The 12,014-nt window shown below is 47.6% G+C and overlaps 1 long non-coding RNA gene across 1 annotated transcript; it reads left to right on the forward strand.

The window, feature by feature from the left end:
- Positions 1-6,136: 6,136 nt before the first annotated feature.
- Positions 6,137-9,860, forward strand: LOC123106904 (uncharacterized). The gene is made up of 2 exons (XR_006451543.1): positions 6,137-6,613; positions 9,091-9,860. It is a non-coding gene; the product is annotated as an uncharacterized lncRNA (long non-coding RNA).
- The last annotated feature ends 2,154 nt before the right edge of the window (positions 9,861-12,014 follow it).

Here is a 12,014-nt window from a genome sequence, read left to right on the forward strand (position 1 = left end):
TATTCCTTCTCCCAAGACAATCCGATCAGGCTCGGCATCCAGGTTACAAGACATCCTCGACAATGGTAAAACAAGTCCAGCAACACCGCCCGAATGTGCCGACAAATCCCGATAGGAGCTGCACATATCTCGTTCTCAAGGCACACTCAGATTGTCCAAACTTCCGGTAGGCCAGCCCAGAGTTGCCCCTGGTGGCCACCAGCGGCTGACAGGTTGGACCAACACTCAGAGGAGCACTGGCTCGGGGGGGTTGAAATAATGATGACCCTCGAGTCTGCAGAACCCAAGGGAAAGAAAAGGCTAGGTGGCAAATGGTAAAACCAATGTTGGGCATTGCTGTAGGAGTTTTATTCAAGGCGAACTGTCAAGGGGTTCCCATTATAACCCAACCGCGTAAGGAACGCAAAATCCGGGAACATAACACCGATATGACGGAAACTAGGGCGGCACGAGTGGAACAGAACACCAGGCATAAGGCCGAGCCTTCCACCCTTTACCAAGTATATAGATGCATTAATTAAATAAGAGATATTGTGATATCCCAACAAAATATCCATGTTCCAACATGGAACCAAACTCCAATCTTCACCTGCAACTAACAACGCTATAAGAGGGGTTGAGCAAAGTGGTAACATAGCCAAACAACGGTTTGCTAGGACAAGGTGGGTTAGAAGCTTGGCTTCAACAATATGGGAGGCATGATAAGCAAGTGGTAGGTATCGCAGCATAGGCATAGCAATAGAGCGAGCATCTAGCAAGCAAAGATAGAAGTGATTTCGAGGGTATGATCATCTTGCCTGAGATCCCGCAAGGAAGAAGAACGAGTCCATGAAAAAGACAAATGGACGTAGTCGAACGGATCCTCACAACACGACGTTACCGGATTACCGAGAAGAAGTGCACCGGAAAGAAAGCAAACAACATAGTAAACAACCACTACAACAACATGGCATGATGCACAACAAGTATGATGCATGTCCGGTTTAATGGAGCATGGCATGGCAAAATGCACAAGCAACCCTACAAATTAGTGGAGCTCAATATGCAACTCCGTTGCATATTGACGAAACACCACGTGACTTATTTAGTTCGATCTTGTTTATGTACCCAACAATATTAAATGTTGGTTAACATGGCAAGGGGCGAAACACAACAAAACTACCTATCTAGGCAAGTTTAAATGAGGTCGGAAACAACGAACAACACTTCCGGATAATCCTCATATCCATTTATTAGGTTTGGTACTGTTCTGCCCTAACACAATTTTAGAGTTGTTAAACATGCAAAGAGATGCCACCATGATAAACTAGGCATTTTTCTACCCCATTTACATATAAAGATTAATTAAAACCGAGCTACGGTTAATTATTTATGAAACAAATCATTTTAGCATGGCATTTAAGCAAATTTAAACAAACAACATTTTAAACATTTTAAACATGGGTGAAAATGACATATTATGAACTAGATGAAAAACTAAACATATTTCATATATAATTCATTTTAATCCGATGCACGAATTGTGAGTTATTATATGCATGTTGTGCAAGGGGTTTTCTGTAAATCTGCAAACTCCTGGATATAATTAGATAAATCACTCCGCGGAAAAAAACATGAGTCAGGCCGAAACTGGCCCGAACTGGGCTCTATAGGAGCAATCCGAAGATGGGCTTCCTCACATTGGGCCTCACAGAGCTGGGCATTGCTGGAAGCGATGCTGGGCCGCGGCGGGAGAGAAGGCCGGCCCACGCAGCTGGCCAATGCAGTCAACGCGCGGCTGGACCGGGCTCCTCTCGCACGATCTGACGAGGCAGACAGCAGCGGTTCAGCGCGGCGGGACGAGGCAGCTCTGCAGCAGTTGAGGGCGGCGTCTGGCGCGATGCAGGGGACGGCGAGGGAACTTGGGCTCCGGGAAGACGGCGATGGGATGGAGATGGTGGGGAAAATGACCACGGTGATGGATCTAGGCCAGGTTCGGGCGGGGGCCCGGTGAAGAGGAGGTCGGGGACGACCATGGGGTTCCTGTCAGCGGGAGGAAAGAGACAGAGAGAGGTGAGGTTCAGAGAAGAAATGGAAAAGGAAAGAAAAAGGACAGGCAGGGGAGGAGAGGGTCATCGGCGCGGCGTGAAGAGGCTCGGAAGGAGGCGCCTGGTCATCAGCTGGGGCGACGGCCTCAAGGACAGGCTCTGGGATCGATCTCCTAGGGCAAGAGACGGCGGGTTCAGGAGCATCAGATGTAGAGCGAGAGAGAGAGGGAAGGGAAGCATGCGCGGTGACCTGTTGCTGCTACTGCCGGCGAAGGCGAGCTCCGGCTGACGAGGTCGCCGGCTGACGGCAGGGTCGACGGAGACGCCCGGGCACGAGGGACTTGGGCGCGGGGTCGACTGCTACTGGCGCTGGGGTGCTCGGGGTTGCTGTTGCTGCGGGCTCGAGGAGAAAAGGAGGAAGCCGCGACATGAAGTGGCTCTGGTCTCCAATGGTGTGAGCTGCCGGAGTGGAGGCAAGGCGGCGACTGCCTCGATCCCATCCGGATCGAGCGCTGGGAGACGGCGCGCTGTGGGGGTTGGCTCGGGGCTCAGGCAGGATTGGCGGGGATGGAATTTTGGATCGGTTTGGTGGTTGGTTGGGTGAAGAGCTCGAGGTGGATTGGAAGGTGGCGGCGGCCGAGAGGGATCGATGGGACATCTCCCTAGAAGTTAGGGTTTTGTCCATATTTAGATTAGGGAGTTTTTATATAAGGAAAAGAGGGGAAGTTTAGGGGCTAATCCGTCCCTCCAAATAAAATCGAGCGGTCGAGAAAAATATGCTAGGAAGCCCAAATGAGAAAACGGAGACATTTTGTAGATGTTTGGGGATGATCCGGACACAACGGTAGCGACAGCCCGAGTCGGGTCCGGGACAGCTTTCGGGCGCGCGCGCGAGGAGGGTCGCGGGCTAACGAGAGAGGTTAGGTAGGGACTGGTGATGAGTAGTGGACTGAATAGATGGTCTCGAGCTGAGAGAAGAGAAGAGAGAGAGGCCCGGCGACTGTTTTCGGAGACCGAAAACGTCCGACGTTAGACCGGCTATACTGCCGCTATAGTTATCCGTTGGGCATCAAACGGACTCCGAACGTGATGAAACTTGGCAGGCGGCCTACTGACAACAAAACAACACCGCATGCCAACTTTCAACCCATTCCGAGAACATTTTCCGGCCACTTATAAAATATTATTTCGGACATGCCGCGGGCGCGTGCAAGTGTGTCTGGGCTCAGAACGGACAACGGAAGGAACTGGGAGAACCCAGGCGAATGCACGTTTTGAAAACATGATGATGCAATGCACATGATGACAAGACAAGATGCGACACGCAAGCAAAAGACAAGGCAACAACAGCGAATCACTGGAAGACACCTGGCACGACAGTCTCGAGGCGTCACAATTTGGTCCTAGTAGGCTAGCACTGACAATAATTTGAACCTGTCAATTGGCTGATTAAATAAGCTTTCTCTGATTTCTATAGACGCAGTTGCAACAGTTAGCTGCAGCAACTGTATCTTTCTTTTACAGGTGGGGCATGCGTTCGGACTAAGTTATACAATTATTAAATCAGCTTAATTGTTTAAACAATTTGCTCATGTTTGTGGCCTAACAATACCTTTGTTAATAGTTGTCAACTAAAAGAGGATCTACCTTTTCTAATGGTCGCCCGATAAAAGAGGATCTAGACCCTCATGAGTTTCCATTGTATAAAATTATTCTTTGCTAACAATAATTTTGCTAAGTTGCTCTCTACATCTTGGTGTTATTAGTCTAAATATTCTGATTCCGAAGGATGGTTCCTAACAATAGATCTTTTAATAAATTTTAAACAACAATATCTTGTTAATTTTAGTTCTGTCTAGGATGATGAAATTCAATTTTGTTCTACTACAGATTAGTTTAAACATCTTCGGCTAAGTACAAAGGCGAGCTCACCGTGCCGCAGGCGCATGCTGCATACAGTCCGGCATGGACACCTTCAGTTCTGAATTTTTCCTTTGCAAGGGAATGTGGAGCATGGTTTTGCTGCAGCTAGCCTCTTCCTTCATCCTCCGTTGGGTGGTGCCAAGGGTCAGATCAACAAATATGAGAGCTAATATGTGTAATATTCACTACTATTCTTCATGCATGTGTTGCTTTTTTCATTTTGCAACCAACAAATAATACCATGGCAGTTTGTTTAGCTCAATTACTAAGATGATATACATAATACTTTGAGAAAGTTCAACACGATATAAAATTGAATTAGGGGCATCTCAAATGACAAGTTATCTTTCTCTCATGTCCCGTTGCCATCTTAAAAGGAATCACCAAAGTAGTTATATACTTATATCATTCTTTTGGTTCTGTTGCAGGTTCTTGACAAATGTCAATTTTTCAGAGCTGTCCAAGAGAAAGAAAGGGATTGGGCTCACTTGGTAGGGAAAGATGGCCTGCACGCCCGCCATGGTGCTCCTCCGTCACACCCGCAGCCTGCACAAACCAAACGCACAAATCAAATCGACAAATCCAGAACAAGAAGAAGATGAGGTGAGGGGAGTGGAGGAGGATGGAAGGCGTAAGTACCTTTGGCGTCTACGTGCTGCAACCCATCGCCGGCGTCAAGGACCACCACATCAGTAAGCACCAAGAGAAGGCCGCCGCCGCCGTCGCCCTATCCCCATCCCCATCCATCCATGGGTGCGTGTGGGTCTAGGGTTTCGCCCCCATCCATCCATGGGTCGGATCAGACCTCCATGGCCGACCACGAGGCCCAGGTGGACGAGGGCGCGGGTGAGGGAAGGAGAGAAGGGGTGGGGTGGGGGGGGGGCGCCAGCTGCGGGGGAGGACGCTGGTGGCGGCGGCGGAGGCTGCAGACGAGGGAGAGGGAGATGAATCGAGGGATGAGGGTCGGGGGCTGAGGGCCTGAGGCTGAGAGAACCCTCCGCTTTTTTTCCTTCGACTGTTTCTTTTTTGTCTTTAGCTAGTCCGATGTGGATGCAACCAGTGAGCGCCCATGATGCACACGTTAATGTTTTGGATGGGTGTGTGCGTATGTATTAGTGACTGAGTTTGTACTATGTTAAAAAGAAATAGTTGAAAGATTAGTTATGTACACTAAAATACTCCGCAAAATAATTGGTGTCACATGGGATAGGACATAGGAAAACGTTTAAAATCATCCGGTTGATGAATCGCGCTTGTAAGCCGTCTTGAGCGATCGACACGCGTCAGGTGGGCTCCACGCGCCGCTTAGCTGGCTCCCTCCCTTATCCCGCGATGTGAAGCACACAGCCAGACACGCCGGGCCACCGTAGCTGCAGAGACACGCCACCGGGGCTGCAGTGGTGGCCGCCGGAGCTGCAGAAGAAGATGGAGGCTGGCGGGGCTGCAATGGAGCGCCGTTCGGGGGTCGTTGACGCCACCAGGGCTGCAATGGAGCTCCGTCGGGGCTGTGAAGGACCAGCCACTTCAATGCAGCAGGGGCGCTGCCGGCCGGTGCTGCAGAGCGTCGCCGGCGCCGTCGAGGGGGGCGCGTTGCAACTTCGACCCGTGTTGCGAGCCTGCAACCCACTCGACGGTGCTGCATGTTGTATGGGGCGCGATGTCGTCAGGTCACCGGTGCTGCGATGCAGCCCTCGTCGCCGGTCACCGGTGCTGCGATGAAGCCGCCGGCGCCGGTGATGCAATGAAGGCCTTGTCACGGCCACCAGTGCTACAATGAAGCTCTCGTCGTCACCGCCGGTGCTGCAATGAAGCCCTCGTCGGCGGCTGCCAGTGCTGCAATGAAGCCTCGTCGCCGGCCATCGGTGCTGCAATGAAGCCATGTCGTCGCCGGCCATGGGGTGGTTCTCCTACTCTGCAGCAGCGCTGGAGCGGCGGCGACGGAGAGGTCCGCTGCGAACATTGCGTTTGCTGACTCAGGAGGAGAAAGCCGGGAGCATGCTGATGCGTTGACCCCATCTACGGCTACACAGGGATGAATCGGATGGCTACGGACCCGACTTATTTCTGAAGGAAATAAGTCGGTTGATTTGTAGCAGGCGTCCTATCATGCATCCGTAATACTTATCCCCAAGAAATGGAATGTATTCCACGTTACCACCACCCCACGTTGTCATAATCGAGATCGATCCTCCACCTCACAGATCGTTCCGACCTGCCGCAGCCGCTGCGGCCATTGATGCGCAAAATTATCTCTTCCTCCCAACTAAACAGGTCAATTATTTGCTCGTGGGTCGCCGACCTGAGCTGGTACCATATGAGTTAGTTGTGTGAATCATTGTACGCCTCCACAAGCCATCTGTCCACGACAACTCTCCTTGCCTACCTTCTCGTCACCTTCTTCAATTAGCAGCCGCGAGCAAGCAATGAATACATACATGCACTTGGTGTGTTCGTGAGCTGGTTTATCTGCGCCTGCGCGCGAGGGAGAGTAGAAGCTCCGACCTTGCCAATGGCAATGCCTTGGGAGATGGTGGTGTGCATAGCGGGCAACGTGTGGGTGCTGCTCGACGGCTGGATCTCCGTCTGCTTCCTGGCCGCGGACGAGGCCGCCCGCCTCCTCCGGTCGGCTACCGATTGATCATTGATGATCAGGATAACCAGAGGTACATTATTGGGACATTTACATCTATGCCCTTAACTCGAACCCACTACTCAGTTTTGCCCCTAATTTTTAGGTATGCTCAGTTTTGCCCCTCCGTCGTTAGTGTCACTTATAGAAATGCCCTTTTGCGACATTACCGTCTGGTCAAAGAACTTTGACCACCCAGAAAAAATAGCAAAAAAAATCAAAAAATCTGAATTTTTGTGGGATCGAAGATAGTCATGTCCGCAAGGCGTGTGCAAATTTCTGTGCCGTTCGGACACCCTGAGAGCTCGTGGCAAAGGAAATCATAAATTTTGTACGCATGTGAACAGTAAATTCAAAAAAATAGAAAAAAATTCAAAAAAATATGAAATTTTGGAGAACTGAAGATACTTAGGTGCACAAGATGTGTGCACATTTTTGTTGTGTTTGGACATCGTAGGAGCTCTCGGAGAAAAAAATAAAGTTTAGCTCCTACGAGCTCGTACGGGCTCATACGATGTCCAAACACAACAAAAATGTGCACATATCTTGTGCACCTAAGTATCTTCAGTTCCCCAAAATTTCATATTTTTTTGAATTTTTTTTCTATTTTTTCGAATTTACTGTTCACATGCGTACAAAATTTATGATTTCCTTTGCCACGAGCTCTCAGGGTGTCCGAACGGCACACAAATTTGCACGCGCCTTGCGGACATGACTATCTTCGATCCCACAAAATTTCAGATTTTTTTGATTTTTTTTGCTATTTTTTTCTGGGTGGTCAAAGTCCTTTGACCGGACGGTAACGGCGTAAAAGGGCATTTCTATAAGTGACACTAACGGTGGAGGGGCAAAACTGAGCATACCTAAAAATTAGGGGCAAAACTGAGTAGTGGGTTCGAGTTAGGGGCAGAACTGGAATTGGCCCTACATTATTTGTTGCGTGCATAGATTGAGCCTTTCTTCTTCAAGCAATGTTCGTTTCCTCTTTTCGTGCATTCCTAAAGCCCAAGGACTGCACTCACTTTTAGGTGGATTCTCACCTGTTTTGAACAGGTTTCTTCCATACCATAAAAGTGAGTTTGGTGCCTGAAAATATGGAGGCTAATGAGTGTTTAGCTTTCTAGATACTTCCTCTCTAAGCTACACCAAAAAAGTCTTATATTTTGTTACAGAGATAATATTATCAAGTAGGACCCAGAGTTTCCGAGCCCAGACTCAAATGAGCTCGGATGAACAGTAAATTTAAAAAAAAATCAAAAACCTAACCAGTTTTTTTTCACGCCTTCTAGGAATGTGATTCCATGGCGAATTTTTGCAAGCACTTTAACTTTTGTCAATGTTTGTCACAAAAAATATTCAATTTTTTCTGATTTGTTTTTGATTTTATTGTTCACCGGGCTCATTTGAGCTCAGGAGCAGAAGGACACTTTCATATCTAGGACTGCCGTTGCACCATGACAAACTGAAAAGAGATCTTCGGGCAATGGTAGATAAGATGCTAGCTAGAACTACTAGGTGGAGAGGAAAACTCCATTCATATGAAGGGAAGTTAATGTTGATAAGATCCTACTTGGCCAACATTATCATTTACATGTTGTCCTTTTTAAAATTTCCACAATGGGCCATTCAACTAGGTTATGTACACATGGCTAACTGCATGTGGAATGATGTTGAAGAAACCACAAAATCCACTTGTCAAATTGGCCATATATGTGCATAAGAAAGAATAGGAAGGTTTATGTGTACCAAACTTGCAAAACCTGAATTTTGCCCTATTGGATCTTGGGTTAAATGGTACATTGGTGGGGAGGGACCACTATGGAAATAAACTATTGAGGATAAATACATTACCAGAAACCCTAACATCTCGTGTTTTCATGATGTACACCCCTCCCAATTCTGGAAAGGTGCGACGTAATTGGCATCTAATGCAGTTAAGATGGGGCTCAAATGACATGTAGGAAGATACATGGTTTGGCTACTCGACTTTAGCCACTCGATGTTGGTACATCTACTTCATAGCGAATGAACAATCTAAAACTTTAGGTGAGTTGTGGGACAGTAGCGAGTTGAATTGCGCTTTTAGGAGGACCTTCACTGGTAGTTGCTCCCAGTTGATAAAGATAGTTAAGTCTAAGAGGTGTTCCACCTTTTTTTCCTGCAGTATAGTCCCTTAAGATGCCTCCCAAGATTTGGGTGTTTGTGTTCATTTTAACTTTGGACATTATGATTAAGGTTTTTTTTGTAGTAGCTGCCTCAAAACAAGCTTATGACTAGAAATAACTTAAGGAGAATATGGATTTCTAACCCACTTGAATGCCTCACATTATACTGATATTGAGTATGTGATCATATGTTAGAGAAGTTTTTTACACTAATGTTCATAATTTGGAGTCTGTACCAAATAGCATCTCAACGGATAAGCAGTGAATGTTTTAAGCAATTTAAGTTAGTTTCTACAACAAGTTTGTGTGGATTGTGGAATTCTAAGAATGACCTGGTCTCTAACAGGAAATGTTGGTTAAATACGAAATATGTCTGGAGCATGGTGTTATTATGTTAGAGAAACTATAAAGTACCTTCTCATTGAGTTGGAGGGAGGAAAATTGGTGGAGCAATTCATAGGCCTGCTACTCTATAACCTAAAGATGTTCCTGCCATTGGAACCAAACTATAGAAGTGGAACAGTGTGAACTATGTGCTTTCATCAAAATCCAATGTTGGAGGTACGCTTCATGAATGGAGGATCACATTGTAATATCTCGAGAAGCACCCCATAGATGGTGATTCAATCCATGTCTTGATATGACAGAACTAGGGCCTTGAAACTTTGCCCAACTAGTAGAGTAGACTTTTAGTTTGTACTTTGTGTTTTGTACCACATATAGACAATTGTTTTGAGTGTTCTTTTATTTTTCCAGCGGTACCTGAAGGGATGTTCCTTTTGGATGTATGATTATGTGACCAATTGGTTTCCTTTCAATGAAATGGAGTCGTGCACCACAGGCAGAACACACCACTAGTGGCGAACGAAAAACAACTATAAGTAGCGGACGCGAGTGGTGAGTCGATGCACTTGCGAGCCATTCATGTATATATTACCAGTGGTGGAAATATATTCCTACTCGGCACTAGTATCCTTGCCCATGCCAAAATAATTGTTGTTGTTCTAGCATTACTTGTTGCCGTGGCAGTGTTTTTTCCTGTGACGATAACATTTTGTAGATGACATCTCATCACATTACATGACATAGATAAATTGATGTATGAACATTCAATCATGAATCCATATAACGAAATTGCAATACATGTATAACATTAATTGATACTCCTCATTACATGCATGCAATCCCACTTTTTGTTTTAGAGATAAAACATTCTGAATTTTGAGATATGAAAAGTTTCCTACTGACATAATCTATTATATCCTTATCTACATGCATGTATATATATATATGATTTTTTTCAGAAAGGAGATTGAAACCTCCGACCTTTTTGCATCATTGTGATGCACACAAACAATTTTCTTAAAGTTGATGCAATACAATGAGGCCAAACACATCAACAAACAGAGTACATAAATTAGATAACTACAATGGGCCATTACAAGATATGAAATTAACACCTACGACTAAGTCCGACTTCTTCCACAACAATGTCTTCAAGAAGGGATACATGCCCTTGTCCCATTGTCGCCACGTCCGGCCAAAGATGACCAAGACAAGGATCTTTCATCCTGATTGTTCAGACCAACTAGTGAAAGCTGAAAACATCGAGTAGACATCACCTTCATCAAGGTAACGACGCAAATTCATCGCTGCTGAGTTTGACCAGTAAGGGGCAGAGCACGTGTTTTCACCCCAGAATTGAAGCGATGCTCGAGTCACCTTCTTTATGATCTCCCAATAGTCACGTCCACTAATACTCCACGACCGGAATGGCCCTAATGAATGGGTGTGATGACCAGTAGAGCATTATGCACTATACCTAAATGAGTAATGTTCGTCTAATTTTTTTCTTGCGAATAGGACCCAAAACCATGTTGAAATTATGCAGTGGTACAACGCACCCCCATAAAAGTAGAGAATTACAAACAGAACCATAGGGAACCGATCCAACAACCACACCAGCACGGGATGAGAGCGCGCCATCGCCGCCGCCGCTCCCTCTCGGAGCCAGGATAACCTTGGTTGTGCGCAAGGATTATTGACAACGGGAAGTCTCCATCATCGGCCGAGCAGGACCAGCACGCAAGAGAGAAGCCACACCGGCACCGCGTCACCACTTGCATTGGTTTCATGAACCACGAGCGTGTTGAGGAGTCGTCACCAACGAGAGCCAACAAATTCAGGGTCCAAAAGATGCAAAGAGGCCCGCCGATGCCGAACGCTAACACACCGCTGCACCACCTTCCACCGACCTCATTGCCGCCTGATGAAGCTATGTACCTAGGGTAGGGTCATGGACCTGTCCTAACTGCCCTACCGAAGGACATCTCTAGAAGAAACCACCTTTCAATAGACTTGGAGGTGTTCCACTCGACAGACTCGAAGACGCTCGACCAAGAAACAATCACTCGACCAAGATCCAACCACTCGACGGCCAGGAGACCTGAAGTCACTCCGCACGCTAACGATCGGTCATTAAGTAGCCTTTATGGTCATCATAGCACTTTATTACTAGCGTTACCAGTAACGCTCTGCCTTAATGTACATTGAACCCTTTGTAACGTGGGCTGGCCGGGGTCCTGGCACACTCTATATAAGCCACCCCCCTCCTCCGAGACAAGGGTTCACACCTCTGTAACCCATATTCATATAATCCAGTCGACCGCCTCCGGGCTCCGAGACGTGGGGCTATTACTTCCTCCGAGAAGGGCCTGAACTCGTAAACCTTGCGTGCTTACAACTTCTCCACAGCTAAGATCTTGCCTCTCCATACTTACCCCCCTACACTACTGTAAGACTTAGAACCACGACAGTTGGCGCCCACCGTGGGGCAGGTGTTTTAATGTTTGTTGGAGAAGTTGCGACTTTTTTCCGACCCAAATCATCATGGTTTTCGGCGGAGTTTCGGTGGAGGGCCGCGAGATCCGTCTCGGCGCGCTCACGTTCATCGTCGACAACTCTGCTTGGCTCCAGGAGGCTCCGTTCCCCTGCTCGCGGGGCAACGCACTTTAGCGCGTGCGTCCGCGGCGTTCTCCTGCGGCAACCGTCGACCCCCTATCGGTCGGCTCCTGTGTTGTCCTCACTCCCCGTTTCCCGCTGGCGCAAGCGTTCCGATCGGTCGAGACTTCAGCGGTGGGTGAGGCACGTGGTGGCGCGTCAGTCGGCCACCCCCCAGGTCACGGCGATCGAGCCCGACGAATCCCTCTACGGCCTATTCGACCTGTAGACTGGCTTCGCAGAAACCGCATCCGAGTGCGACAGCAGCGA

Source organism: Triticum aestivum, chromosome 5A (assembly GCF_018294505.1).
Source record: "Triticum aestivum cultivar Chinese Spring chromosome 5A, IWGSC CS RefSeq v2.1, whole genome shotgun sequence".
In the NCBI taxonomy this organism is placed as follows: Eukaryota; Viridiplantae; Streptophyta; class Magnoliopsida; order Poales; family Poaceae; genus Triticum; species Triticum aestivum.